At 45.1% G+C, this 26,263-nt stretch overlaps 1 protein-coding gene and 23 non-coding genes across 24 annotated transcripts in view; all 24 read right to left on the bottom strand.

Annotated features, from left to right (window-relative positions):
- LOC142803787 (uncharacterized) overlaps positions 1-26,263 on the bottom strand; it is a 373,950-nt gene that overhangs the window by 201,149 nt on the left and 146,538 nt on the right. The window lies entirely within an intron of this gene.
- Positions 242-331, bottom strand: TRNAY-GUA (transfer RNA tyrosine (anticodon GUA)). The gene is given in 2 exon segments: positions 242-277; positions 295-331. It is a non-coding gene; the product is annotated as a tRNA-Tyr (tRNA).
- Positions 1,432-1,521, bottom strand: TRNAY-GUA (transfer RNA tyrosine (anticodon GUA)). Its single transcript is given in 2 exon segments — positions 1,432-1,467; positions 1,485-1,521. It is a non-coding gene; the product is annotated as a tRNA-Tyr (tRNA).
- TRNAY-GUA (transfer RNA tyrosine (anticodon GUA)) lies at positions 2,224-2,313 on the bottom strand. The gene is given in 2 exon segments: positions 2,224-2,259; positions 2,277-2,313. It is a non-coding gene; the product is annotated as a tRNA-Tyr (tRNA).
- Positions 2,622-2,711, bottom strand: TRNAS-GGA (transfer RNA serine (anticodon GGA)). The gene is given in 2 exon segments: positions 2,622-2,657; positions 2,675-2,711. It is a non-coding gene; the product is annotated as a tRNA-Ser (tRNA).
- Positions 6,995-7,084, bottom strand: TRNAY-GUA (transfer RNA tyrosine (anticodon GUA)). The gene is given in 2 exon segments: positions 6,995-7,030; positions 7,048-7,084. It is a non-coding gene; the product is annotated as a tRNA-Tyr (tRNA).
- Positions 7,791-7,880, bottom strand: TRNAD-GUC (transfer RNA aspartic acid (anticodon GUC)). Its single transcript is given in 2 exon segments — positions 7,791-7,826; positions 7,844-7,880. It is a non-coding gene; the product is annotated as a tRNA-Asp (tRNA).
- Positions 8,224-8,313, bottom strand: TRNAY-GUA (transfer RNA tyrosine (anticodon GUA)). The gene is given in 2 exon segments: positions 8,224-8,259; positions 8,277-8,313. It is a non-coding gene; the product is annotated as a tRNA-Tyr (tRNA).
- TRNAY-GUA (transfer RNA tyrosine (anticodon GUA)) lies at positions 8,618-8,707 on the bottom strand. The gene is given in 2 exon segments: positions 8,618-8,653; positions 8,671-8,707. It is a non-coding gene; the product is annotated as a tRNA-Tyr (tRNA).
- Positions 11,001-11,090, bottom strand: TRNAD-GUC (transfer RNA aspartic acid (anticodon GUC)). The gene is given in 2 exon segments: positions 11,001-11,036; positions 11,054-11,090. It is a non-coding gene; the product is annotated as a tRNA-Asp (tRNA).
- Positions 11,395-11,484, bottom strand: TRNAY-GUA (transfer RNA tyrosine (anticodon GUA)). Its single transcript is given in 2 exon segments — positions 11,395-11,430; positions 11,448-11,484. It is a non-coding gene; the product is annotated as a tRNA-Tyr (tRNA).
- Positions 12,586-12,675, bottom strand: TRNAY-GUA (transfer RNA tyrosine (anticodon GUA)). The gene is given in 2 exon segments: positions 12,586-12,621; positions 12,639-12,675. It is a non-coding gene; the product is annotated as a tRNA-Tyr (tRNA).
- TRNAY-GUA (transfer RNA tyrosine (anticodon GUA)) lies at positions 13,776-13,865 on the bottom strand. The gene is given in 2 exon segments: positions 13,776-13,811; positions 13,829-13,865. It is a non-coding gene; the product is annotated as a tRNA-Tyr (tRNA).
- On the bottom strand, positions 14,172-14,261 carry TRNAY-GUA (transfer RNA tyrosine (anticodon GUA)). Its single transcript is given in 2 exon segments — positions 14,172-14,207; positions 14,225-14,261. It is a non-coding gene; the product is annotated as a tRNA-Tyr (tRNA).
- On the bottom strand, positions 15,547-15,636 carry TRNAD-GUC (transfer RNA aspartic acid (anticodon GUC)). The gene is given in 2 exon segments: positions 15,547-15,582; positions 15,600-15,636. It is a non-coding gene; the product is annotated as a tRNA-Asp (tRNA).
- TRNAY-GUA (transfer RNA tyrosine (anticodon GUA)) lies at positions 16,740-16,829 on the bottom strand. The gene is given in 2 exon segments: positions 16,740-16,775; positions 16,793-16,829. It is a non-coding gene; the product is annotated as a tRNA-Tyr (tRNA).
- Positions 17,938-18,027, bottom strand: TRNAD-GUC (transfer RNA aspartic acid (anticodon GUC)). Its single transcript is given in 2 exon segments — positions 17,938-17,973; positions 17,991-18,027. It is a non-coding gene; the product is annotated as a tRNA-Asp (tRNA).
- TRNAY-GUA (transfer RNA tyrosine (anticodon GUA)) lies at positions 19,917-20,006 on the bottom strand. The gene is given in 2 exon segments: positions 19,917-19,952; positions 19,970-20,006. It is a non-coding gene; the product is annotated as a tRNA-Tyr (tRNA).
- Positions 20,316-20,405, bottom strand: TRNAY-GUA (transfer RNA tyrosine (anticodon GUA)). The gene is given in 2 exon segments: positions 20,316-20,351; positions 20,369-20,405. It is a non-coding gene; the product is annotated as a tRNA-Tyr (tRNA).
- On the bottom strand, positions 21,110-21,199 carry TRNAY-GUA (transfer RNA tyrosine (anticodon GUA)). Its single transcript is given in 2 exon segments — positions 21,110-21,145; positions 21,163-21,199. It is a non-coding gene; the product is annotated as a tRNA-Tyr (tRNA).
- TRNAY-GUA (transfer RNA tyrosine (anticodon GUA)) lies at positions 22,692-22,781 on the bottom strand. Its single transcript is given in 2 exon segments — positions 22,692-22,727; positions 22,745-22,781. It is a non-coding gene; the product is annotated as a tRNA-Tyr (tRNA).
- TRNAD-GUC (transfer RNA aspartic acid (anticodon GUC)) lies at positions 24,681-24,770 on the bottom strand. The gene is given in 2 exon segments: positions 24,681-24,716; positions 24,734-24,770. It is a non-coding gene; the product is annotated as a tRNA-Asp (tRNA).
- On the bottom strand, positions 25,077-25,166 carry TRNAY-GUA (transfer RNA tyrosine (anticodon GUA)). The gene is given in 2 exon segments: positions 25,077-25,112; positions 25,130-25,166. It is a non-coding gene; the product is annotated as a tRNA-Tyr (tRNA).
- On the bottom strand, positions 25,473-25,562 carry TRNAY-GUA (transfer RNA tyrosine (anticodon GUA)). The gene is given in 2 exon segments: positions 25,473-25,508; positions 25,526-25,562. It is a non-coding gene; the product is annotated as a tRNA-Tyr (tRNA).

Below are 26,263 nucleotides of genomic sequence, written 5' to 3'. Positions count from 1 at the left end.
GCTGACGATATAACGAGAACCAAGAAGCTACATGACATTTAATTACCTTCTCACGCGTATTTACCCCCGATGCTAGTAAAATGGTGTCGTTTCTACAAACTTTCCAATCGTCTCGCATATAAACTTTGGGTGCCAGCACACCTTGTGTCACGTATGACATGTTTTATTCACTTTGTACATTATGGTGCTGCACATGTGACGATAAATCACTAATTAAAACATAAAGAATAAAAAAGCTTGCTCCGTCGAGCCGTATTCGAACCAGCGACCTATGGATGTCCGCAGTTGGAACCTCTACAGTCCACCGCTCTACCAACTGAGCAATCGACGGAAGATGGCGGTACCAAGGCGCTGATTCATCCTTTATGCCGAAGGGATCGCAGGCAGTATTGCGGCTGACGAAATAACGAAAACCATGCCACTGCATGACATTTAATTACCTTCTCACGCATATTTACCCCCGATGCTAGTAAAATGGCGACGTTTCTACAACCTTACCCATCGTCTCGCATATAAACTTTGGGTGGCAGCACACTTTGTGACGCGTATGACATGTTCTAATTCACTTAATACATTAGGGTGCTGCACTTGTGGCAATAAATCAATAAATAAAGCATAAACAATACAAAAAAGTTTGCTCCGTCGAGCCGGATTCGAACCAGCAAGCTATGGATGTACGCAGTTAAAACCTATACAGTCCACCGCTCTACCAACTGAGATATCGACGGCAGATGGCAGTACTACGGCGCTGATTCATCCTTAATGCCGAAGGAATCGCAGGCAGTATAGAGGCTGACGAAATAACGAGAACCATGAAGCTGCATGACATTTTGTTACCCACTCACGCGTATTTACCACCGATGCAAGTAAAATGGTGACGTTTCTGCAACCTTCCTAATCGTCTCGCATATAAAGTTTGGGTGCCAGCGCACTTTGCGTCGCGTATGACATGTTCTAATTCACTTTGTATATTATGGTGCTGCACATGTGGCAATAAATCACAAATAAAACATAAAGGCTACAACAAAGAGATTCCTCCGTCGAGCCGGATTCGAACCAGGGAGCTATGGATGTACGCAGTTGGAACCTATACAGCCCACCGCTCTACCATCTGAGCTATCGACGGCAGATGGCGGTACCCTGGCGATGATTTATCCTTTATGCCGAAGGAATCGCAGGCAGTATAAAGGCTGACGAAATAACAAGAACCATGAAGCTGCATGACACTTACTTACCCACTCACGCGTATTTACCCCCGATGCTAGTAAAACTGCGACGTTTCTGCAACCTTCCCAATCGTCTCGCATAAAAACTTTGGGTGCCAGCACACTTCGCGACGCATAGGACATGTTCTAATTTACTTGGTACATTATGGTGCTGCACATGTGGAAATAAATCACTAATAAAACATAAAGAATAAAAAAAGTTTGCTCCGTCGAGCCGGATTTGAACCAGCGACCTATGGATGTCCGCAGTTGGAAGCTCTACAGTCCACCGCTCTACCAACTGAGCTATCGACGGAAGATGGCGGTGCCAAGGCGCTGATTCATCCTTTATGCCGAAGGAATAGCAGGCAGTATAAAGGCTGACAATATAACGAGAACCATGAAGCTGCATGAAATTTGCTTACCCACTCACGCGTATTTACCCCCGATGCTAGTAAAACTGCGACGTTTCTGCAACCTTCCCAATCGTCTCGCATATAAACTTTGGGTGCCAGCACACTTCGCGACGCGTATGACATGTTCTAATTCACTTTGTACATTATGGTGCTGCACATGTGGCAATAAATCACTAGTTAAAACATAAAGAATTAAAAAACCTTTCTCGGTCGAGCCGTATTCGAACCAGCGACCTATGGATGTCCGCAGTTGGAACCTATACAGCCCACCGCTCTACCATCTGAGCTACTCACGGCAGATGGCTGTACTCTGGCGCTGATTTATCCTTTATGCCGAAGGAATCACAGGCAGTATAAAGGCTGACGAAATAACGAGAACCATGAAGCTGCATGACATTTACTTACCCACTCACACGTATTTACCCCCGATGCTAGTAAAACTGCGACGTTTCTGCAACCTTCCCAATCGTCTCGCATATAAACTTTGGGTGCCAGCACACTTCGCGACGCGTATGACATGTTTTAATTCACTTTGTACATTATGGTGCTGCACATGTTGCATTAAATCACTAATTAAAACATAAAGAATTAAATAAGCTTGCTCCGTCGAGCCGTATTCGAACCAGCGACCTATGGATGTCCGCAGTTGGAACCTCTACAGTCCACCGCTCTACCAACTGAGCAATCGACGGAAGATGGCGGTACCAAGGCGCTGATTCATCCTTTATGCTGAAGGGATCGCAGGCAGTATTGCGGCTGACGAAATAACGAAAACCATGAAGCTGCATGACATTTAATTACCTTCTCACGCGTATTTACCCCCGATGCTAGTAAAATGGCGACGTTTCTACAACCTTCCCCATCGTCTCGCATATAAACTTTGGGTGGCAGAACACTTTGTGACGCGTAAGACATGGTCTAATTCACCTAATACATTAGGGTGCTACACTTGTGGCAATAAATCAATAAATAAAGCATAAACAATACAAAAAAAGCTTGCTCCGTCGAGCCGGATTCGAACCAGCGAGCTATGGATGTACGCAGTTAAAACCTATCCAGTCCACCGCTCTACCAACTGAGATATCGACGGCAGATGGCGGTACTACGGCGCTGATTCATTCTTCATGCCGAAGGAATCACAGGCAGTGTAGAGGCTGACGAAATAACGAGAACCATGAAGCTGCATGACATTTTGTTACCCACTCACGCGTATTTACCACCGATGCAAGTAAAATGGTGACGTTTCTGCAACCTTCCCAATCGTCTCGCATATAAAGTTTGGGTGCCAGCGCACTTTAAGTCGCGTATGACATGTTCTAATTCACTTTGTATATTATAGTGCTGCACATGTGGCAATAAATCACTAATTTAAACATAAAGACTACAACAAAGAGATTCCTCCGTTGAGCCGCATTCGAACCAGCGACCTATGAATGTCCGCAGTTCGAATCTCTACAGTCCACCGTTCTACCAACTGAGCTATCGACGGAAAATGGCAGTACTACGGCGCTGATTCATCCTTTATGCCGAAGGAATCACAGGTAGTATAAAGGCTGACGATATAACGAGAACCATGAAGCTGCATGACATTTAATTACCTTCTCAAGCGTATTTACCCCCGATGCTAGTAAAATGGTGACGTTTCTACAAACTTCCCAATCGTCTCGCATATAAACTTTGGGTGCCAGCACACTTCGCGACGCGTATGACATGTTCTAATTCACTTGGTACATTATGGTGCTGCACATGTGGCAATAAATCACTAATTAAAACATAAAGAATACCACAAAAAAGCTTGCTCCGTCGAGCCGGATTCGAACCAGCAACCTATGGATGTCCGCAGTTCGAACCTCGACAGACCACCGTTCTACCAACTGCGCTATCGACGAAAGATGGCAGTACTACGGCGCTGATTCATCCTTTATGCCGAAGGAATCGCAGGCAGTATAAAGGCTGACGAAATAACGAGAACCATGAAGCTGCATGACATTTACTTACCCACTCACGCGTATTTACCCCCGATGCTAGTAAAACTGCGACGTTTCTGTACCTTCCCAATCGTCTCGCATATAAACTTTGGGTGCCGGCACACTTCCCGACACGTATGACATGTTCTATTTCACTTTGTACATTATGGTGCTGCACATGTGGCAATAAATCACTAATAAAAACATAAAGAATAAAAAAAGCTTGCTCCGTCGAGCCGTATTTAACCAGCGACCTATGGATGTCCGCAGTTGGAACCTCTACAGTCCACCGCTCTACCAACTGAGCAATCGACGGAAGATGGCGGTACCAAGGCGCTGATTCATCCTTTATGCCGAAGGGATCCTAGGCAGTATTGCGGCTGACGAAATAACGAAAACCATGAAGCTGCGTGACATTTATTTACCTTCTCACGCGTATTTACCCCTGATGCTAATAAAATGGTGACGTTTCTACAACCTTCCCCATCGTCTCGCATATAAACTTTGGGTGGCAGCACACTTTGTGACGCGTATGACATGTTCTAATTCATTTAATACATTAGGGTGCTGCACTTGTGGCAATAAATCAATAAATAAAGCATAAACAATACAAAAAAGCTTGCTCCGTCGAGCCGGATTCAAACCAGCGAGCTATGGAAGTACGCAGTTAAAACGTATACAGTCCACCGCTCTACCAACTGAGATATAGATGGCAGATGGTGGTACTACGGCGCTGATTCATCCTTAATGCCGAAGGAATCGCAGGCAGTATAGAGGCTGACGAAATAACGAGAACCATGAAGCTGCATGACATTTTGTTACCCACTCACGCGTATTTACCACCGATGCAAGTAAAATGGTGACGTTTCTGCAACCTTCCTAATCGTCTCGCATATAAAGTTTGGGTGCCAGCGCACTTTGCGTCGCGTATGACATGTTCTAATTCACTTTGTATATTATGGTGCTGCACATGTGGCAATAAATCACTAATTAAAACATAAAGACTACAACAAAGAGATTCCTCCGTTCAGCCGCATTCTAACCAGCGATCTATGGATGTCCGCAGTTCGAACCTCTACAGTCCACCGTTCTACCAACTGAGCTATCGACTGAAAATGGCAGTACTACTGCGCTGATTCATCCTTTATGCCGAAGGAATCACAGGCAGTATAAAGGCTGACGATATAACGAGAACCATGAAGCTGCATGACATTTAATTACCTTCTCACGCGTATTTACCCCCGATGCTAGTAAAATGGTGACGTTTCTACAAACTTCCCAATCGTCTCGCATATAAACTTTGGGTGCCAGCACACTTTGTGTCGCGTATGACATGTTCTAATTCACTTGGTACATTATGGTGCTGCACATGTGACTATAAATCACTAATTAAAACATAAAGATTAAAAAAGCTTGCTCTGTCGAGCCGGATTCGAACCAGCGACCTACGGATGTCCGCAGTTCGAACCTCGACAGACCACCGTTCTACCAACTGAGCTATCGACGAAAGATGGCAGTACTACGGCGCTGATTCATCCTTTATGCCGAAGGAATCGCAGGCAGTATAAAGGCTGACAATATAACGAGAACCATGAAGCTGCATGACATTTAATTACCTTCTCACGCATATTTACCCCCGATGCTAGTAAAACGGCGACGTTTCTGCAACCTTCCCAATCGTCTCGCATATAAACTTTGGGTGCCAGCACACTTTGTGACGCGTATGACATGTTCTAATCCACTTGGTACATTATGGTGCTGCACATGTGGCAATAAATCACTAATTAAAACATAGAGAATACCACAAAAAAGCTTGCTCCGTCGAGCCGGATTCGAACCAGGGAGCTATGGATGTACGCAGTTAAAACCTATACAGCCCACCGCTCTACCATCTAAGCTATCGACGGCAGATGGCGGTACTACGGCGCTGATTTATCCTTTATGCCGAAGGAATCGCAGGCAGTATAAAGGCTGACGAAATAACGAGAACCTTGAAGCTGCATGACATTTTGTTACCCACTCACGCGTATTTACCACCAATGCAAGTAAAATGGTGACGTTTCTGCAACCTTCCCAATCGTCTCGCATATAAAGTTTGGGTGCCAGTGCACTTTGCGTCACGTATGACATGTTCTAATTCACTTTGTATATTATTGTGCGTAACATGTGGCAATAAATCACTAAATAAAACATAAAGACTACAATAAAGAGATTCCTCCGTTGAGCCGCATTCGAACCAGCGACCTATGGATTTCCGCAGTTCGAACCTCTAAAGTCCACCGTTCTACCAACTGAGCTATCGACGGAAAATGGCAGTACTACGGCGCTGATTCATCCTTTATGCCGAAGGAATCACAGGCAGTATAAAGGCTGACAATATAACGAGAACCATGAAGCTGCATGACATTTAATTACCTTCTCGCGCGTATTTACCCCCGATGCTAGTAAAATCGTGACGTTTCTACAAACTTCCCAATCGTCTCGCATATAAACTTTGGGTGCCAGCACACTTTGTGTCACGTATGACATGTTTTATTCACTTTGTACATTATGGTGCTGCACATGTGACAATAAATCAATAAATAAAGCATAAACAATACAAAAAAGCCTGCTCCGTCGAGCCGGATTCAAACCAGCGAGCTATGGATGTACGCAGTTAAAACGTATACAGTCCACCGCTCTACCAACTGAGATATCGATGGCAGATGGCGGTACTACGGCGCTGATTCATCCTTAATGCCGAAGGAATCGCAGGCAGTATAGAGGCTGACGAAATATCGAGAACCATGAAGCTGCATGACATTTTGTTACCCACTCACGCGTATTTACCACCGATGCAAGTAAAATGGTGACGTTTCTACAACCTTCCCAATCGTCTCGCATATAATGTTTGGGTGCCAGCGCACTTTGCGTCGCGTATGGCATGTTCTAATTCACTTTGTATATTATTGTGCTGCACATGTGGCAATAAATCACTAATTAAAACATAAAGACTACAACAAAGAGATTCCTCCGTTCAGCCGCATTCTAACCAGCGATCTATGGATGTCCGCAGTTCGAACCTCTACAGTCCACCGTTCTACCAACTGAGCTATCGACTGAAAATGGCAGTACTACTGCGCTGATTCATCCTTTATGCCGAAGGAATCACAGGCAGTATAAAGGCTGACGATATAACGAGAACCATGAAGCTGCATGACATTTAATTACCTTCTCACGCGTATTTACCCCCGATGCTAGTAAAATGGTGACGTTTCTACAAACTTCCCAATCGTCTCGCATATAAACTTTGGGTGCCAGCACAGTTTGTGTCGCGTATGACATGTTTTATTCACTTTGTACATTATGGTGCTGCACATGTGACAATAAATCACTAATTAAAACATAAAGAATAAAAAAAGCTTGCTCCGTCGAGCCGGATTCGACCCAGCGACCTATGGATGTCCGCAGTTGGAACCTCTACAGTCCACCGCTCTACCAACTGAGCAATCGACGGAAGATGGCGGTACCAAGGCGCTGATTCATCCTTTATGCCGAAGGGATCGCAGGCAGTATTGCGGCTGACAAAATAACGAAAACCATGAAGCTGCATGACATTTAATTACCTTCTCACGCGTATTTACCCCCGATGCTAGTAAAATGGCGACATTTCTACAACCTTCCCCATCGTCTCGCATATAAACTTTGGGTGGCAGCACACTTTGTGACGCGTATGACATGTTCTAATTCACTTTATACGTTATGGTACTGCACATGTGGCAATAAATCACTAATTAAAACATAAAGAATACCACAAAAAAGCTTGCTCCGTCGAGCCGGATTTGAACCAGCGACCTATGGATGTCCGCAGTTCGAACCTCGAAAGACCACCGTTCTACCAACTGAGCGATCGACGAAAGATGGTAGAACTACGGCGCTGATTCATCCTTTATGCCGAAGGAATCGCAGGCAGTATAAAGGCTGACGATATAACGAGAACCATGAAGCTGCATGACATTTAATTACCTTCTCACGCATATTTACCTCCGATGCTAGTAAAACGGCGACGTTTCTGCAACCTTCCCAATCGTCTCGCATATAAACTTTGGGTGCCAGCACACTTTGTGACGTGTATGACATGTTCTAATTCACATTGTACATTATGGTGCTGCACATGTGGCAATAAATCACTAATTAAAACATAAAGAATAAAAAAAGTTTGCTCCGTCGAGCCGGATTCGAACCAGCGACCTATGGATGTCCGCAGTTCGAACCTCGACAGACCACCGTTCTACCAACTGAGCTATCACCGGAAGATGGCAGTACTACGGCGCTGATTCATTCTTTATGCCGAAGGAATCGCAGGCAGTATAAAGGCTGACGATATAACGAGAACCATGAAGCTGCATGACATTTGCTTACCCACTCACGCGTATTTACCCCCGATGCTAGTAAAACTGCGACGTTTCTGCAACCTTCCCAATCGTCTCGTATATAAACTTTGGGTGCAACCTTCCCAATCGTCTCGTATATAAACTTTGGGTGCCAGCAAACTTCGCGACGCGTTTGACATGTTCTAATTCACTTTGTACATTATGGTGCTGCACATGTGGCAATCAATCACTAATTAAAACATAAAGAATAAAAAAAGCTTGCTCCGTCGAGCCGTATTCGAACCAGCGACCTATGGATGTCCGCAGTTGAAACCTCTACAGTCCACCGCTCTACCAACTGAGCAATCGACGGAAGATGGCGGTACCAAGGCGCTGATTCATCCTTTATGCCGAAGGGATCGCAGGCATTATTGCGGCTGACGAAATAACGAAAACCATGAAGCTGCATGGCATTTAATTACCTTCTCACGCATATTTACCCCCGATGCAAGTAAAACAACGACGTTTCTGCAACCTTCCCAATCGTCTCGCATATAAACTTTGGGTGCCAGCACACTCGCGACGCGTATGACATGTTCTAATTCACTTTGTACATTATGGTGCTGCACATGTGGCAATAAATCACTAATTAAAACCTAAAGAATAAAAAAGCTTGCTCCGTCGAGCCGTATTCGAACCAGTGACCTATGGATGTCCGCAGTTGGAACCTCTACAGTCCACCGCTCTACCAACTGAGCAATCGACGGAAGATGGCGGTACCAAGGCGCTGATTCATCCTTTATGCCGAAAGGATCGCAGGCAGTATTGCGGCTGACGAAATAACGAAAACCATGAACCTGCATGGCATTTAATTACCTTCTCACGCGTATTTACCCCCGATGCTAATAAAATGGCGATGTTTCTACAACCTTCCCCATCGTCTCCCATATAAACTTTGGGTGGCAGCACACTTTGTGACGCGTATGACATGTTCTAATTCACTTAATACATTAGGGTGCTGCACTTGTGGCAATAAATCAATAAATAAAGCATAAACAATACAAAAAAAGCTTGCTCGGTCAAGCCGGATTCAAACCAGCGAGCTATGGATGTACGCAGTTAAAACCTATACAGTCCACCGCTCTACCAAGTGAGATATCGACGGCAGATGGCGGTACTACGGCGCTGATTCATCGTTAATGCCGAAGGAATCGCATGCAGTATAGAGGCTGACGAAATAACGAGAACCATGAAGCTGCATGACATTTTGTTACCCACTCACGCGTATTTACCACCGATGCAAGTAAAATGGTGACGTTTCTGCAACCTTCCCCATCGTCTCGCATATGAACTTTGGTTGCCAGCGCACTTTGCGTCGCGTATGACATGTTCTAATTCACTTTGTATATTATAGTGCTGCACATGTGGCAATAAATCACTAATTAAAACATAAACACTACAAAAAAGAGATTCCTCTGTTGAGCCGAATTCGAACCAGCGACCTATGGATGTCCGCAGTTCGAACCTCTACAGTCCACCGTTCTACCAACTGAGCTATCGACGGAAAATGGCAGTACTACGGCGCTGATTCATCCTTTATGCCGAAAGAATCACAGGCAGTATAAAGGCTGACGATATAACGAGAACCAAGAAGCTACATGACATTTAATTACCTTCTCACGCGTATTTACCCCCGATGCTAGTAAAATGGTGACGTTTCTACAAACTTTCCAATCGTCTCGCATATAAACTTTGGGTGCCAGCACACCTTGTGTCACGTATGACATGTTTTATTCACTTTGTACATTATGGTGCTGCACATGTGACAATAAATCACTAATAAAAACATAAAGAATAAAAAAGCTTGCTCCGTCGAGCCGTATTCGAACCAGCGACCTATGGATGTCCGCAGTTGGAACCTCTACAGTCCACCGCTCTACAAACTGAGCAATCGACGGAAGATGGCGGTACCAAGGTGCTGATTCATCCTTTATGCCGAAGGGATCGCAGGCAGTATTGCGGCTGACGAAATAACGAAAACCATGCCACTGCATGACATTTAATTACCTTCTCACGCATATTTACCCCCGATGCTAGTAAAATGGCGACGTTTCTACAACCTTACCCATCGTCTCGCATATAAACTTTGGGTGGCAGCACACTTTGTGACGCGTATGACATGTTCTAATTCACTTAATACATTAGGGTGCTGCACTTGTGGCAATAAATCAATAAATAAAGCATAAACAATACAAAAAAGTTTGCTCCGTCGAGCCGGATTCGAACCAGCAAGCTATGGATGTACGCAGTTAAAACCTATACAGTCCACCGCTCTACCAACTGAGATATCGACGGCAGATGGCAGTACTACGGCGCTGATTCATTCTTCATGCCGAAGGAATCGCAGGCAGTATAGAGGCTGACGAAATAACGAGAATCATGAAGCTGCATGACATTTTGTTACCCACTCACGCGTATTTACCACCGATGTAAGTAAAATGGTGACGTTTCTGCAACCTTCCCAATCGTCTCGCAAATAAAGTTTAGGTGCCAGCGCACTTTGCGTCGCGTATGACATGTTCTAATTCACTTTGTATATTAGGGTGCTGCACATGTGGCAATAAATCACAAATAAAACATAAAGAATACCACAAAAAAGCTTGCTCCGTCGAGCCGGATTTGAACCAGCGACCTATGGATGTCCGCAGTTCGAACCTCGAAAGACCACCGTTCTACCAACTGAGCGATCGACGAAAGATGGTAGAACTACGGCGCTGATTCATCCTTTATGCCGAAGGAATCGCAGGCAGTATAAAGGCTGACGATATAACGAGAACCATGAAGCTGCATGACATTTAATTACCTTCTCACGCATATTTACCTCCGATGCTAGTAAAACGGCGACGTTTCTGCAACCTTCCCAATCGTCTCGCATATAAACTTTGGGTGCCAGCACACTTTGTGACGTGTATGACATGTTCTAATTCACATTGTACATTATGGTGCTGCACATGTGGCAATAAATCACTAATTAAAACATAAAGAATAAAAAAAGTTTGCTCCGTCGAGCCGGATTCGAACCAGCGACCTATGGATGTCCGCAGTTCGAACCTCGACAGACCACCGTTCTACCAACTGAGCTATCACCGGAAGATGGCAGTACTACGGCGCTGATTCATTCTTTATGCCGAAGGAATCGCAGGCAGTATAAAGGCTGACGATATAACGAGAACCATGAAGCTGCATGACATTTGCTTACCCACTCACGCGTATTTACCCCCGATGCTAGTAAAACTGCGACGTTTCTGCAACCTTCCCAATCGTCTCGTATATAAACTTTGGGTGCCAGCACACTCGCGACGCGTATGACATGTTCTAATTCACTTTGTACATTATGGTGCTGCACATGTGGCAATAAATCACTAATTAAAACCTAAAGAATAAAAAAGCTTGCTCCGTCGAGCCGTATTCGAACCAGTGACCTATGGATGTCCGCAGTTGGAACCTCTACAGTCCACCGCTCTACCAACTGAGCAATCGACGGAAGATGGCGGTACGAAGGCGCTGATTCATCCTTTATGCCGAAAGGATCGCAGGCAGTATTGCGGCTGACGAAATAACGAAAACCATGAACCTGCATGGCATTTAATTACCTTCTCACGCGTATTTACCCCCGATGCTAATAAAATGGCGATGTTTCTACAACCTTCCCCATCGTCTCCCATATAAACTTTGGGTGGCAGCACACTTTGTGACGCGTATGACATGTTCTAATTCACTTAATACATTAGGGTGCTGCACTTGTGGCAATAAATCAATAAATAAAGCATAAACAATACAAAAAAAGCTTGCTCGGTCAAGCCGGATTCAAATCAGCGAGCTATGGATGTACGCAGTTAAAACCTATACAGTCCACCGCTCTACCAAGTGAGATATCGACGGCAGATGGCGGTACTACGGCGCTGATTCATCGTTAATGCCGAAGGAATCGCATGCAGTATAGAGGCTGACGAAATAACGAGAACCATGAAGCTGCATGACATTTTGTTACCCACTCACGCGTATTTACCACCGATGCAAGTAAAATGGTTACGTTTCTGCAACCTTCCCCATCGTCTCGCATATGAACTTTGGTTGCCAGCGCACTTTGCGTCGCGTATGACATGTTCTAATTCACTTTGTATATTATAGTGCTGCACATGTGGCAATAAATCACTAATTAAAACATAAACACTACAAAAAATAGATTCCTCTGTTGAGCCGAATTTGAACCAGCGACCTATGGATGTCCGCAGTTCGAACCTCTACAGTCCACCGTTCTACCAACTGAGCTATCGACGGAAAATGGCAGTACTACGGCGCTGATTCATCCTTTATGCCGAAGGAATCACAGGCAGTATAAAGGCTGACGATATAACGAGAACCAAGAAGCTACATGACATTTAATTACCTTCTCACGCGTATTTACCCCCGATGCTAGTAAAATGGTGACGTTTCTACAAACTTTCCAATCGTCTCGCATATAAACTTTGGGTGCCAGCACACCTTGTGTCACGTATGACATGTTTTATTCACTTTGTACATTATGGTGCTGCACATGTGACAATAAATCACTAATTAAAACATAAAGAATAAAAAAGCTTGCTCCGTCGAGCCGTATTCGAACCAGCGACCTATGGATGTCCGCAGTTGGAACCTCTACAGTCCACCGCTCTACCAACTGAGCAATCGACGGAAGATGGCGGTACCAAGGCGCTGATTCATCCTTTATGCCGAAGGGATCGCAGGCAGTATTGCGGCTGACGAAATAACGAAAACCATGCCACTGCATGACATTTAATTACCTTCTCACGCATATTTACCCCCGATGCTAGTAAAATGGCGACGTTTCTACAACCTTACCCATCGTCTCGCATATAAACTTTGGGTGGCAGCACACTTTGTGACGCGTATGACATGTTCTAATTCACTTAATACATTAGGGTGCTGCACTTGTGGCAATAAATCAATAAATAAAGCATAAACAATACAAAAAAGTTTGCTCCGTCGAGCCGGATTCGAACCAGCAAGCTATGGATGTACGCAGTTAAAACCTATACAGTCCACCGCTCTACCAACTGAGATATCGACGGCAGATGGCAGTACTACGGCGCTGATTCATTCTTCATGCCGAAGGAATCGCAGGCAGTATAGAGGCTGACGAAATAACGAGAATCATGAAGCTGCATGACATTTTGTTACCCACTCACGCGTATTTACCACCGATGTAAGTAAAATGGTGACGTTTCTGCAACCTTCCCAATCGTCTCGCAAATAAAGTTTAGGTGCCAGCGCACTTTGCGTCGCGTATGACATGTTCTAATTCACTTTGTATATTAGGGTGCTGCACATGTGGCAATAAATCACAAATAAAACATAAAGGCTACAACAAAGAGATTCCTCCGTCGAGCCGGATTCGAACCAGGGAGCTATGGATGTACGCAGTTGGAACCTATACAGCCCACCGCTCTACCATCTGAGCTATCGACGGCAGATGGCGGTACCCTGGCGCTGATTTATCCTTTATGCCGAAGGAATCGCAGGCAGTATAAAGGCTGACGAAATAACAAGAACCATGAAGCTGCATGACATTTACTTACCCACTCACGCGTATTTACCCCCGATGCTAGTAAAACTGCGACGTTTCTGCAACCTTCCCAATCGTCTCGCATAAAAACTTTGGGTGCCAGCACACTTCGCGACGCATAGGACATGTTCTAATTTACTTGGTACATTATGGTGCTGCACATGTGGAAATAAATCACTAATAAAACATAAAGAATAAAAAAAGTTTGCTCCGTCGAGCCGGATTTGAACCAGCGACCTATGGATGTCCGCAGTTGGAAGCTCTACAGTCCACCGCTCTACCAACTGAGCTATCGACGGAAGATGGCGGTGCCAAGGCGCTGATTCATCCTTTATGCCGAAGGAATAGCAGGCAGTATAAAGGCTGACAATATAACGAGAACCATGAAGCTGCATGAAATTTGCTTACCCACTCACGCGTATTTACCCCCGATGCTAGTAAAACTGCGACGTTTCTGCAACCTTCCCAATCGTCTCGCATATAAACTTTGGGTGCCAGCACACTTCGCGACGCGTATGACATGTTTTAATTCACTTTGTACATTATGGTGCTGCACATGTTGCATTAAATCACTAATTAAAACATAAAGAATTAAATAAGCTTGCTCCGTCGAGCCGTATTCGAACCAGCGACCTATGGATGTCCGCAGTTGGAACCTCTACAGTCCACCGCTCTACCAACTGAGCAATCGACGGAAGATGGCGGTACCAAGGCGCTGATTCATCCTTTATGGCGAAGGGATCGCAGGCAGTATGGCGGCACACGAAATAACGAAAACCATGAAGCTGCATGACATTTAATTACCTTCTCACGCGTATTTACCCCCGATGCTTATAAAATGGCGACGTTTCTACAACCTTCCCCATCGTCTCGCAGGCTACATTTCCGATGGAGGCGGAAATGTTGTAGGCCCGTGTGCTCAGATTTGGGTGCACGTTAGAGAACCCCAGGTGGTCTAAATTTCCGGAGCCCTCCACTACGGCGTCTCTCATAATCATATAGTGGTTTTGGGACGTTAAACCCCACATATCAATCAATCAACCATCGTCTCGCATATAAACTTTGGGTGGCAGCACACTTTGTGACGCGTATGACATGTTCTAATTCCCTTAATACATTAGGGTGCTGCACTTGTGGCAATAAATCAATAAATATAGCATAAACAATACAAAAAAAGCTTGCTCCGTCGAGCCGGATTCAAACCAGCGAGCTATAGATGTACGCAGTTAAAACCTATACAGTCCACCGCTCTACCAACTGAGATATCGACGGCAGATGGCGGTACTACGGCGCTGATTCATCCTTAATGCCGAAGGAATCGCAGGCAGTATAGAGGCTGACGAAATAATGAGAACCATGAAGCTGCATGACATTTTGTTACCCACTCACGCGTATTTATCACCGATGCAAGTAAAATGGTGACGTTTCTGCAACCTTCCCAATCGTCTCGCATATAAAGTTTGGGTGCCAGCGCACTTTGCGTCGCGTATGACATGTTCTAATTCACTTTGTATATTATGGTGCTGGGCATGTGGCAATTAATCACTAATTAAAACATAAAGACTACAACAAAGAGATTCCTCCGTTGAGCCGCATTCGAACCAGCGACCTATGGATGTCCGCAGTTAAAACCTATACAGCCCAGCGCTCTACCATCTGAGCTATCCACGGCAGATGGCGGTACTATGGCGCTGATTTATCCTTTATGCCGAAGGAATCACAGGCAGTATAAAGGCTGACGAAATAACGAGAACCATGAAGCTGCATGACATTTACTTACCCACTCACGCGTATTTACCCCCGATGCTAGTAAAACTGCGACGTTTCTGCAACCTTCCCAATCGTCTCGCATATAAACTTGGGTGCCAGCACACTTTGTGACGCGTATGACATGTTCTAATTCACTTTATACGTTATGGTACTGCACATGTGGCAATAAATCACTAATTAAAACATAAAGAATACCACAAAAAAGCTTGCTCCGTCGAGCCGGATTCGAACCAGCGACCTATGAATGTCCGCAGTTCGAACCTCGACAGACCACCGTTCTACCAACTGAGCTATCGACGAAAGATGGCAGTACTACGGCGCTGATTCATCCTTTATGCCGAAGGAATCGCAGGCAGTATAAAGGCTGACAATATAACGAGAACCATGAAGCTGCATGACATTTGATTACCTTCTCACGCATATTTACCCCCGATGCTAGTAAAACGGCGACGTTTCTGCAACCTTCCCAATCGTCTCGCATATAAACTTTGGGTGCCAGCACACTTTGGGACGCGTATGACATGTTCTAATCCACTTGGTACATTATGGTGCTGCACATGTGGCAATAAATCACTAATTAAAACGTAAAGAATACCACAAAAAAGCTTGCTCCGTCGAGCCGGATTCGAACCAGGGAGCTATGGATGTACGCAGTTAAAACCTATACAGCCCACCGCTCTACCATCTGAGCTATCGACGGCAGATGGCGGTACTCTGGCGCTGATTTATCCTTTATGCCGAAGGAATCGCAGGCAGTATAAAGGCTGATGAAATAACGAGAACCATGAAGCTGCATGACATTTACTTACCCACTCACGCGAATTTACCCCCGATGCTAGTAAAACTGCGACGTTTCTGCAACCTTCCCAATCGTCTCGCATTAAAACTTTGGGTGCCAGCACACTTCGCGACGCGTATGACATGTTCTAATCCACTTGGTACATTATGGTGCTGCACATGTGGCAATAAATCACTAATTAAATTATAAAGGATACCACAAAAAAGCTTGCTCCGTCGAGCCGGATTCGAACCAGCGAGCTATGGATGTACGCAGTGAAAACCTATACAGCCCACCGCTCTACCATCTGAGCTATCGACGGAAGTGGGGTACTCTGGCGGTGATTTATCCTTTATGCCGAAGGAATCGCAGGCAGTATAAAGGCTGACGAAATAACGAGAACCATGAAGCTGCATGACATTTACTTACCCACTCACGCGTATTTACCCCCGAAGCTAGTAAAACTGCGACGTTTCTGCAACCTTCCCAATCGTCTCGCATAAAAACTTTGGGTGCCAGCACACTTCGCGACGCGTATGACATGTTCTAATCTACTTGGTACATTATGGTGCTGCACATGTGGAAATAAATCACTAATAAAACTTAAAGAATAAAAAAAGTTTGCTCCGTCGAGCCGGATGTGAACCAGCGACCTATGGATGTCCACAGTTGGAAGCTCTACAGTCCACCGCTCTACCAACTGAGCTATCGACGGAAGATGGCGGTGCCAAGACGCTGATTCATCCTTTATGCCGAAGGAATCGCAGGCAGTATAGAGGCTGACGAAATAACGAGAACCATGAAGCTGCATGACATTTTGTTACCCACTCACGTGCATTTACCACCGATGCAAGTTAAATGGTGACGTTTCTGCAACCTTCCTAATCGTCTCGCCTATAAAGTTTGGGTGCCAGCGCACTTTGCGTCGCGTATGACATGTTCCAATTCACTTTGTATATTATGGTGCTGCACATGTGGCAATAAATCACTAATTAAAACATAAAGACTACAACAAAGAGATTCCTCCGTTGAGCCGCATTCGAACCAGTGACCTATGGATGTCCGCAGTTCGGACCTCTACAATGCACCGTTCTACCAACTGAGCTATCGACGGAAAATGGCAGTACTACGGCGCTGATTCATCCTTTATGCCGAAGGAATCACAGGCAGTATAAAGGCTGACGATATAACGAGAATCATGAAGCTGCATGACATTTATTTACCTTCTCACGCGTATTTACCCCCGATGCTAGTAAAATGGTGACGTTTCTACAAACTTCCCAATCGTCTCGCATATAAACTTTGGGTGCCAGCGCACTTTGCGTCGCGTATGACATGCTCTAATTCACTTTGTATATTATGGTGCTGCACATGTGGTAATAAATCACTAATTAAAACATAAAGACTACAACAAAGAGATTCCTCCGTTGAGCCGCATTCGAACAAGCGACCTATGGATGTCCGCAGTTCGAACCTCTACAGTCCACCGTTCTACCAACTGAGCTATCGACGGAAAATGGCAGTACTACGGCGCTGATTCATCCTTTATGCCGAAGGAATGACAGGCAGCATTGAGGCTGACGAAATAACGAGAACCATGAAGCTGCATGACATTTAATTACCTTCTCACACGTATTTACCCCCGATGATAGTAAAATGGCGACGTTTCTACAACCTTCCCAATCGTCTCGCATATAAACTTTGGGTGCCAGCACACTTTGTGACGCGTATGACAAGTTCTAATTCACTTTATACGTTATGGTACTGCACATGTGGCAATACATCGCTAATTAAAACATAAAGAATACCACAAAAAAGCTTGCTCCGCCGAGCCGGATTCGAACCAGCGACCTATGGATGTCCGCAGTTCGAACCTCGACAGACCACCGTTCTACCAACTGAGCTATCGACGAAAGATGGCAGTACTACGGCGCTGATTTATCCTTTATGCCGAAGGAATCACAGGCAGTATAAAGGCTGACGAAATAACGAGAAACATAAAGCTGCATGACATTTACTTACCCACTCACGCGTATTTACCCCCGATGCTAGTAAAACTGCGACGTTTCTGCAACCTTCCCAATCATCTCGCATATAAACTTTGGGTGCCAGCACACTTCGCGACGCGTATGACATGTTCAATTCACTTTGTACATTATGGTGCTGCACATGTGGCAATAAATCACTAATTAAAACATAAAGAATAAAAAAAGCTTGCTCCGTCGAGCCGTATTCGAACCAGCGACCTATGGATGTCCGCAGTTGGAACCTCTACAGTCCACCGCTCTACCAACTGAGCAATCGAAGGAAGATGGCGGTACCAAGGCGCTGATTCATCCTTTATGCCGAAGGGATCGCAGGCAGTATTGCGGCTGACGAAATAACGAAAACCATGAAGCTGCATGACATTTAATTACCTTCTCACGCGTATATACCCCCGATGCTAATAAAATGGCGACGTTTCTACAACCTTCCCCATCGTCTCGCATATACACTTCGTGTGGCAGCACACTTTGTGACGCGTATGACATGTTCTAATTCACTTAATACATTAGGGTGCTGCACTTGTGGCCATAAATCAATAAATAAAGCATAAACAATACAAAAAAGCTTGCTCCGTCGAGCCGGATTCGAACCAGCAAGCTATGGATGTACGCAGTTAAAACCTATACAGTCCACCGCTCTACCAACTGAGATATCGACAGCAGATGGCGGTACTACGGCGCTGATTCATTCTTCATGCCGAAGGAATCGCAGGCAGTATAGAGGCTGACGAAATAACGAGAACCATGAAGCTGCATGACATTTTGTTACCCACTCACGCGTATTTACCACTGATGCAAGTAAAGTGGTGACGTTCCTGCAACCTTCCCAATCGTCTCGCATATAAAGTTTGGGTGCCAACGCACTTTGCGTCGCGTATGACATGTTCTAATTCACTTTGTATATTATGGTGCTGCACATGTGGCAATAAATCACTAATTAAAACTTAAAGACTACAACAAAGAGATTCCTCCGTTGAGCCGCATTCGAACCAGCGACCTATGGATGTCCGCAGTTGGAACCTCTACAGTGCACCGTTCTACCAACTGAGCTATCGACGGAAAATGGCAGTACTACGGCGCTGATTCATCCTTTATGCCGAAGGGATCGCAGGCAGTATTGAGGCTGACGAAATAACGAGAACCATGAAGCTGCGTGACATTTACTTACCTTCTCACGCGTATTTACCCCCGATGCTAGTAAAATGGCGACGTTTCTACAACCTTCCCAATCGTTTCGCATGTAAACTTTGGGTGCCAGCACACTTTGTGTCGCATATGACATGTTTTATTCACTTTGTACGTTATGGTGCTGCACATGTGGCAATAAATCACTGATAAAACATGAAGAAAAAAAAGATTGCTCCGTTGAGCCGGATTTGAACCAGCGACCTATGGATGTACGCCGTTCGAACCTATACAGCCCACCGCTCTACCATCTGAGCTATGGACGGCAGATGGCGGTACTCTGGTGCGGATTTATCCTTTATGCCGAAGGAATCACAGGCAGTATAAAGGCTGACGAAATAACGAGAACCATGAAGCTGCATGACATTTACCCTCCCACTCACGCGTATTTACCCCCGATGATAGTAAAACTGCGACGTTTCTGCAACCTTCCCAATCGTCTCGCATATAAACTTTGGGTGCCAGCACACTTCGCGACGCGTATGACATGTTCTAATCCACTTGGTACATTATGGTGCTGCACATGTGGAAATAAATCACTAATTAAAACATAAAGAATGAAAAAAGTTTGCTCCGTCGAGCCGGATGCGAACCAGCGACCTATGGATGTCCGCAGTTGGAAGCTCTACAGTCCACCGTTCTACCAACTGAGCTATCGACGGAAGATGGCAGTACTACGGCGCTGATTCATCCTTTATGCCGAAGGAGTCGCAGGCAGTATAGAGGCTGACGAAATAACGAGAACCATGAAGCTGCATGACATTTAATTACCTTCTCACGCGTATTTACCCCCGATGCTAGTAAAATGGCGACGTTTCTACAACCTTCCCAATCGTTTCGCATGTAAACTTTGGGTGCCAGCACACTTTATGTCGCGTATGACATGTTTTATTCACTTTGTACGTTATGGTGCTGCACATATGGCAATAAATCACTAACTAAACCATAAAGAATACCACAAAAAAGCTTGCTCCGTCGAGCCGGATTTGAACCAGCGACCTATGGATGTACGCCGTTCGAACCTATACAGCCCACCGCTCTACCATCTGAGCTATCGACGGCAGATGGCGGTACTCTGGTGCTGATTTATCCTTTATGCCGAAGGAATCACAGGCAGTATAAAGGCTGACGAAATAACGAGAACCATGAAGCTGCATGACATTTACTTACCCACTCACGCGTATTTACCACCGATGATAGTAAAACTGCGACGTTTCTGCAACCTTCCCAATCGTCTCGCATATAAACTTTGGGTGCCAGCACACTTCGCGACGCGTATGACATGTTCTAATTCACTTTATACGTTATGGTACTGCACATGTGGCAATAAATAACTAAATAAAACTTAAAGAATACCACAAAAAAGCTTTCTCCGTCGAGCCGGATTCGAACCAGCGACCTATGGATGTCCGCAGTTCGAACCTCGACAGACCACCGTTCTACCAACTGACCTATCGACAAAAGATGGCGGTACTCTGGCGATTATTTATCCTTTATCCCGAAGGAATCGCAGGCAGTATAAAGGCTGATGATATAACGAGAACCATGAAGCTGCATGACATTTACTTACCCACTCACGCGTATTTTCCCCGATGCTAGTAAAACTACGACGTTTCTGCAACCTTTCCAATCGTCTCGCATATAAACTTTCGGTGCCAGCACATTTCGCGACGCGTATGACATGTTCTAATCACTTGGTACATTATGGTGCTGCACATGTGGAAATAAATCACTAACTAAAACATAAAGAATAAAAAAAGCTTGCTCCGTCGAGCCGTATTCGAACCAGCGACCTATGGATGTCTGCAGTTGGAACCTCTACAGTCCACCGCTCTACCAACTGAGCAATCGACGGAAGATGGCGGTACCAAGGCGCTTATTCATCCTTTATGCCGAAGGGATCGCAGGCAGTATTGCGGCTGACGAAATAACGAAAACCATGAAGCTGCATGACATTTAATTACCTTCTCACGCGTATTTACCCCCGATGCTAATAAAATGGCGACGTTTCTACAACCTTCCCCATCGTCTCGCATATACACTTCGGGTGGCAGCACACTTCTTGACGCGTATGACTTGTTCTAATTCACTTAATACATTAGGGTGCTGCACTTGTGGCAATAAATCAATAAAAAAAGCATAAACAATACAACAAAGCTTGCTCCGTCGAGCCGGATTCGAACCAGCAAGCTATGGATGTACGCAGTTCAAACCTATACAGTCCACCGCTCTACCAACTGAGATATCGACGGCAGATGGCGGTACTACGGCGCTGATTCATTCTTCATGCCGAAGGAATCGCAGGCAGTATAGAGGCTGACGAAATAACGAGAACCATGAAGCTGCATGACATTTTGTTACCCACTCACGCGTATTTACCACTGATGCAAGTAAAATGGTGACGTTTCTGCAACCTTCCCAATCGTCTCGCATATAAAGTTTGGGTGCCAACGCACTTTGCGTCGCGTATGACATGTTCTAATTCACTTTGTATATTATGGTGCTGCACATGTGGCAATAAATCACTAATTAAAACATAAACACTACAACAAAGAGATTCCTCCGTTGAGCCGCATTCGAACCAGCGACCTATGGATGTCCGCAGTTGGAACCTCTACAGTGCACCGTTCTACCAACTGAGCTATCGACGGAAAATGGCAGTACTACGGCGCTGATTCATCCTTTATGCCGAAGGGATGGCGTGCAGTATTGAGGCTGACGAAATATGAGAACCATGAAGCTGCGTGACATTTACTTACCTTCTCACGCGTATTTACCCCCGATGCTAGTAAAATGGCGACGTTTCTACAACCTTCCCAATCGTTTCGCATGTAAACTTTGGGTGCCAGCACACTTTGTGTCGCATATGACATGTTTTATTCACTTTGTACGTTATGGTGCTGCACATGTGGATAAATCACTGATAAAACATGAAGAAAAAAAAAGATTGCTCCGTTGAGCCGGATTTGAACCAGCGACCTACGGATGTCCGCAGTTCGAACCTCGACAGTCCACCGTTCTACCAACTGAGCTATCGCCGGAAGATGGCGGTACTACGGCGCTAATTCATTCTTCATGCCGAAGGAATCGCAGGCAGTATAGAGGCTGACGAAATAACGAGAGCCATGAAGCTGCATGACATTTTGTTACCCACTCACGCGTATTTACCACTGATGCAAGTAAAATGGTGACGTTTCTGCAACCTTCCCAATCGTCTCGCATATAAACTTTGGGTGCCAGCACAATTCGCGACGCGTATGACAAGTTCTAATTCACTTGGTACACTATGGTGCTGCACATGTGGCAATAAATCACTAATTTAAACATAGAGAATACAAAAAGCTTGCTCCGTCGAGCCGGATTCGAACCAGCGACCTATGGATGTCCGCAGTTGGAACCTCTACAGTCCACCGCTCTACCAACTGAGCTATCGACGGAAGATGGTGGTACCAAGGCGCTGATTCATCCTTTATGCCGAAGGGATCGCAGGCAGTATTGAGGCTTACGAAATAACGATAACCATGAAGCTGCATGACATTTATTTACCTTCTCACGCGTATTTACCCCCGATGATAGTAAAATGGCGGCGTTTCTACAACCTTCCCAGTCGTCTCGCATATAAACTTTGGGTGCCAGAACACTTCGTGACGCGTATGACATGTTCTAATTCACTTTATACGTTATTGTACTGCACATGTGGCAATAAATAACTAAATAAAACATAAAGAATACCACAAAAAAGCTTTCTCCGTCGAGCCGGATTCGAAACAGCGACTTATGGATGTCCGCAGTTCGAACCTCGACAGACCACCGTTCTACCAACTGAGCTATCGACGAAAGATGGCGGTACTCTGGCGATTATTTATCCTTTATGCCGAAGGAATCGTGAGCAGTATAAAGGCTGACGATATAACGAGAACCATGAAGCTGCATGACATTTACTTACCCACTCACGCGTATTTACCCCGATGCTAGTAAAACTGCGACGTTTCTGCAACCTTTCCAATCGTCTCGCATAAAAACTTTTGGTGCCAGCATATTTCGCGACGCGTATGACATGTTTTAATTCACTTGGTACATTATGGTGCTGCACATGTGGAAGTAAATCACTAATTAAAACATAAAGAATAAAAAAAGTTTTCGCCGTCGAGCCGGATGCGAACCAGTGACCTATGGATGTCCGCAGTTGGAAGCTCTACAGTCCACCGCTCTACCACCTGAGCTATCGACGGAAGATGGCGTTGCCAAGGCGCTGATTCATACTTTATGCCGAAGGGATCGCAGTCAGTATTGAGGCTGACAAAATAACGAGAATCATGAAGCTGCATGACATTCATTTACCTTCTCACGCGTATTTACCCCCGATGCTAGTAAAATGGCGACGTTTCTACAACCTTCCCAATCGTTTCGCATGTAAACTTTGGGTGCCAGCACACTTTGTGTCGCGTATGACATGTTTTATTCACTTTGTACGTTATAGTGCGGCACATGTGGCAATAAATCACTAATAAAACATGAAGAAAAAAAACAAAGAAGATTGCTTCGTTGAGCCGGATTCGAACCAGCGACCTATGGATGTCCGCAGTTGGAAGCTCTACAGTCCCCCGCTCTACCAACTGAGCTATCGATGGAAGATGTTGGTGCCTAGGCGCTGATTCATCCTTTATGCCGAAGGGATCGCAGGCAGTATTGAGGCTGACGAAATAACGAGAATCATGAAGCTGCATGACATTCATTTACCTTCTCACGCGTATTTACCCCCGATGCTAGTAAAATGGCGACGTTTCTACAACCTTCCCAATCGTTTCGCATGTAAACTTTGGGTGCCAGCACACTTTGTGTCGCGTATGACATGTTTTATTCACTTTGTACGTTATGGTGCTGCACATATGGCAATAAATCACTGATAAAACATGAAGAAAATAAACAAAAAAGATTGCTTCGCTGAGCAAGATTCGAACTAGCGACCTACGGATGTCCGCAGTTCGAACCTCGACAGTCCACCGTTCTACCAACTGAGCTATCGACGGAAGATAGCAGTACTACGGCGCTAATTCATACTTTATGCCGAAGGAATCGCAGGCAGTATAAAGGCTGACGATATAACGAGAACCATGAAGCTGCATGACATTTGCTTACCCACTCACGCGTATTTACCCCCGATGCTAGTAAAACTGCGACGTTTCTGCAACCTTCCCAATCGTCTCGCATATAAACTTTGGGTGCCAGCACACTTCGCGACGCGTATGACATGTTCTAATTCACTTGGTACATTATGGTGCTGCACATGTGGCAATAAATCACTAATTAAAACATAAAGATTAAAAAAAGCTTGCTCCGTCGAGCCGGATTCGAACCAGCGACCTACGGATGTCCGCAGTTCGAACCTCGACAGTCCACCGTTCTACCAACTGAGCTATCGACGGAAGATAGCAGTACTACGGCGCTGATTCATCCTTTATGCCGAAGGAATCGCAGGCAGTATAAAAGCTGACGATATAACGAGAACCATGAAGCTGCATGACATTTGCTTACCCACTCACGCGTATTTACCCCCGATGCTAGTAAATCTGCGACGTTTCTGCAACCTTCCCAATCGTCTCGCATATAAACTTTGGGTGCCAGCACACTTCGCGACGCGTATGACATGTTGTAATTCACTTGGTACATTATGGTGCTGCACATGTGGCAATAAATCACTAATTAAAACTTAAAGAATAAATAAAGCTTGCTCCGTCGAGCCGGATTCGAACCAGCGACCTATGGATGTACGCTGTTAAAACCTATACAGCCCACCGCTCTACCATCTGAGCTATCGACGGCAGATGGCGGTACTCTGGTGCTGATTTATCCTTTATGCCGAAGGAATCACAGGCAGTATAAAGGCTGACGAAATAACGAGAACCATGAAGCTGCATGACATTTACTTACCCACTCACGCGTATTTACCCCCGATGCTAGTAAAACTGCGACGTTTCTGCAACCTTCGCAATCGTCTCGCATATAAACTTTGGGTGCCAGCACACTTCGCGACGCGTATGACATGTTCTAATCAACTTGGTACATTATGGTGCTGCACATGTGGAAACCAATCACTAATTAAAACATAAAGAATAAAAAAAGTTTGCTCCGTCTAGCCGGATTCGAACCAGCGACCTATGGATGTCCGCAGTTGGAAGCTCTACAGTCCACCGCTCTACCAACTGAGCTATCGACGGAAGATGGCGGTGCCAAGGCGCTGATTCATCCTTTATGCCGAAGGGATCGCAGGCAGTATTGAGGCTGACGAAATAACGAGAACCATGAAGCTGCTTGACATTTAATTACCTTCTCACGCGTATTTACCCCCGATGCTAGTAAAATGGCGACGTTTCTGCAACCTTCCCAATCGTCTCGCATATAAACTTTGGGTGCCAGCACACTTTGTGACGCGTATGACATGTTCTAATTCACTTTATACATTATGGTGCTGCACTTGTGGCAATAAATCACTAAATAAAACATAAACAATACAACAAAAAGCTTGCTCCATAGAGCCGGATTCGAACCAGCGAGTTATGGATGTACGCAGTTAAAACCTATGCAGTCCACTGCTCTACCAACTGAGATATCGACGGCAGATGGCGGTACTACGGCGCTGATTCATCCTTTATGCCGAAGGAATCGCAGGCAGTATAGAGGCTGACGAAATAACGAGAACCATGAAGCTGCATGACATTTTGTTACCCACTTATGCGTATTTACCACCGATGTAAGTAAAATGGCGACGTTTCTGCAACCTTCCCAATCGTTTCGCATGTAAACTTTGGGTGCCAGCACACTTTGTGTCGCGTATGAAATGTTTCATTCACTTTGTACGCTATGGTGTTGCACATATGGCGATAAAAATACTGATAAAACATGAAGAAAAAAACAAAAA

The sequence above is a fragment of the Rhipicephalus microplus genome, chromosome 3 (assembly GCF_043290135.1).
Source record: "Rhipicephalus microplus isolate Deutch F79 chromosome 3, USDA_Rmic, whole genome shotgun sequence".
Lineage (NCBI taxonomy): Eukaryota > Metazoa > Arthropoda > Arachnida > Ixodida > Ixodidae > Rhipicephalus > Rhipicephalus microplus.
This window is presented reverse-complemented; position numbering and strand designations above follow the sequence as displayed.